The sequence below is a fragment of the Myotis brandtii genome, unplaced genomic scaffold (assembly GCF_000412655.1).
Source record: "Myotis brandtii unplaced genomic scaffold, ASM41265v1 scaffold657, whole genome shotgun sequence".
Lineage (NCBI taxonomy): Eukaryota > Metazoa > Chordata > Mammalia > Chiroptera > Vespertilionidae > Myotis > Myotis brandtii.
Window position 1 is genome coordinate 181,131 of NW_005370552.1, and position 3,138 is coordinate 184,268.

A 3,138-nucleotide genomic window follows, 5' to 3' on the forward strand; every position below is an offset into this window, starting at 1 on the left:
TCTGGTGGCCCGGAGGGGAGGAGCGACCACGCCGCGCAGTGATGCCTGGGAGTGCTCACCAAGCTGAACTCTGGTACAGGAGGTCCAGGCCCTGCAGGGACCCTGTCCGAACACTGACAATGTAATGAATATCACCCGCTCTCACACCAGCTTTGTGACACAGGCAAACATCAACGCACAACTGTAATAATACTAGTAATGGCCGCCATTTCTAACTAGTCTGTGAAACATCCTAAATCTCATTTGTGCCAAATCCTGGCATATACTTAGTGCTCATGAAATCTTTATTAAATAAGTCAGCCCTACTACAGCCCTGTATCATAGTTAATGATACCACTGTTTATGCCTGTGAAGATTATACAAGGGAGAGCTGGGGTCCAGTTTAGCCAGTCCAGCCTCTATGCTGAATGGCCCCATTGTGTTCTCCAACAGGAGAAGGCTGAGGTGTACAATCTGTGGCATGAACAGGTTCAAAGATATTTCACCATCAGCAGAACATCATTGTTCTAGAATTTGCCCAAAGATGTTATATTTTTCTTCAGTCAAACCTTAGTTTCCAGTGCATTAACACTTGGCCATCTGACCTGGAGAGCATTTTGCTAAGTGAAATAAGTCAGTCAGAGAAAGACAAGTATCACATGATCTCAATCATATGTGGAATCTAAGTAACAACATAAACTGATGAACAAAATATAAACAGAGGCATGGAAGCACGAACAGACTGTTGAACCTCAGAGGGAAGGCAGGGAAGGGTGGTGGGAAGAGATCAACCAATGAACTTGTATGCATACTGGTATATGCATCACCCATGGACACAGACAATAGGGTAGTGAAGGCCTGGGGTGGGGAGTGGGAACGGGCTGGAAGAGGTTAATGGGAAAAGAAGGACCTATGTAATACTTTCAACAATAAAGATTAAAAATATAAAAATAAAATAAAAAAACACTTGGCCATCATAAAACAGGCACAAAGCCATCTTTCAGGATGAGTAGAGTTATGTACATGTGGTAGTTGCAGGCATGGGCTCTAGAATTAGACAAAGTTGGATTCAAGGATCCCTGAATTCCTGTGTGTATGAAAGTATGTTACTGAATTTTTAAAAGGTGTTTACATTAAAATTTGGCTCCTTGAGGCCTGGACACGAGGGAGCCCCTGCAGGAGCAGTTCCTGTCGGAGGAGAATATGGCCACCTACTTCTCTCAGCTCAGCCTGCATAATGACCAACCTTACTGCAGTCCCCCCCTTCCTCCCAGCAGCTCTGCCACACTCAGGAGCCCTTGCTCTGAGCTGCTTCTCTGGTACTACCCTGGAAACCTGATCCCTGAGGCCCTTCAGCTGCTGAGACTGGGGAATACCCCTGCCTCCCATTACCCTGCAGCTGAGGAAATAATGGAGCTCTGAGTGCTGGCATGCAGTGCACCTGCCCACCCTCCTTCTCACCCACAGCAGGGGAGACCAACACCCCATGGAGCACCAGGCAGGGACCACCTGCTCTGCTTTTCCTCCAGACCAGGCCTTTGAGCACCTAGATCTTTCCCCAACAGAGGAGGACACTGAACCTGGGGTAGGAGGGACAGTAGCATGGAAAGGGAGGCATTCTCCCCCATGCCCCAGAAGAACTGAATAAAGTTTGCTGAGCAGAAAAAAAAAGTATGCACACTTTAACAGCTGATAACTCAATTTTGAAAATGAAATGTATTTTAATAAACACTGCCTTTATAATTATTTAAAGTGTTTTTATACATTTTTGGGGACATCCTATATATTTTATATCTACATACTATTTTTATGTATGATATGGAAATATACTAGTATATTATATATGTCATATGATGATGTTATTATCTATTTCAAAAGGTTGTTAAATTCTACTAGGTAACATATGTAGAATTTAAAGCTTGGTGCCTGCAATAGAGTAGCCCTCAACATCTACACTAATACAAGAGAAAGATGCAAATTGACCATATCTTCACAATGCCCACCAGCCAATCATGAGTGAGTATGCAAATTAACCTAACAAAGATGGTGGGTTAATTTGCATATGCAGGCACCGAGCTGCCTGATGCAGGTGTTCGCAACACCCCAGCTGCTCCGGGCCTCTGGGCAGCATGGGAAGGTGGAAAGGCGGCTCGGGGCCAGAACGAAGGCAGAAAGGCGGCTCTGGCTGGAGCGAAGGCGGTGCCGGCAGCCAGGGGAAGGAAGGCCCATTCTTGCATGAATCTTTGTGCATCGGGCCTCTAGTTATTATATAAAAGCCTAAGCGACTGGCCAACCAGCTGACAAACCAGTAGCTATGATGCACACTGACCACCAAGGGGCAGACGCTCAACATAGGAGCTGCCCAACAACAGCAACTTTGCAGAGTTCCCTTTTGCACTCCAGGGCCCCTTGGGGGATGTCAGACTGCTGGTTTTGGCCCGATTCCCACAGGCCAGGATGAGGGACCCCATCAGTGCACGAATCCGTGCACCAGGCCTCGAGTTATTAATAAGGTAAAATTGGCCACATTCATTGTATTTGTCAAAACCCAGGGTATGCTGCAATACAAACAACCCCAATCTCAGTGCTTAACACAAACAAAAAGTTTCTCACTTATGCTACATGTCCAATATGGGCCAGTGAGGGGATGTGCTCCACCTGGTTCCTCTAGGCTACTGAAGGAGCTTCAACTATCTTATCACTGTACTATAGGTGATCCTGATCTCTTTGGTTGCTGTTTAAGGGCAAGAGAGAGAGAGAGGGAGCAGGAAATTCACTGTTTCAGGGCAGAGGTAACATGTGTCTCCTTCTCAACAACCAGATCCAGTGTTCTGTGTCCCTGTGCACTGTAGGGGGGCTGGGAAAAAGGGGCATGCCCTTGACATTCAGTGAGTAGTAAATACCTCTGCCACAATCCCTGTACCCAGATGGTTTCAGCCTGTGGAGTCACCTCCCTCATGTGGGAGAAGGCAGGGAGTTCAAAAGGGTATAATTTTATGACTCATTTGATGCCCCCTTCATACATAGTCAACCACTAATATACTTCTCAGGAAATCATGTTGATATACAGAAGTCAGCACCCATCTGACAACATGTACAACTCTTGGCAATTTACCCTGTTAATTCTAGTTCTTATTCATTTCTAGAGTATTTTGTGTC

General features: G+C 45.9%; 1 pseudogene; it reads left to right on the forward strand.

Annotated features, from left to right (window-relative positions):
• Positions 1 to 1,175: 1,175 nt before the first annotated feature.
• LOC106723837 lies at positions 1,176 to 1,401 on the forward strand (annotated as a pseudogene).
• Positions 1,402 to 3,138: the final 1,737 nt, after the last annotated feature.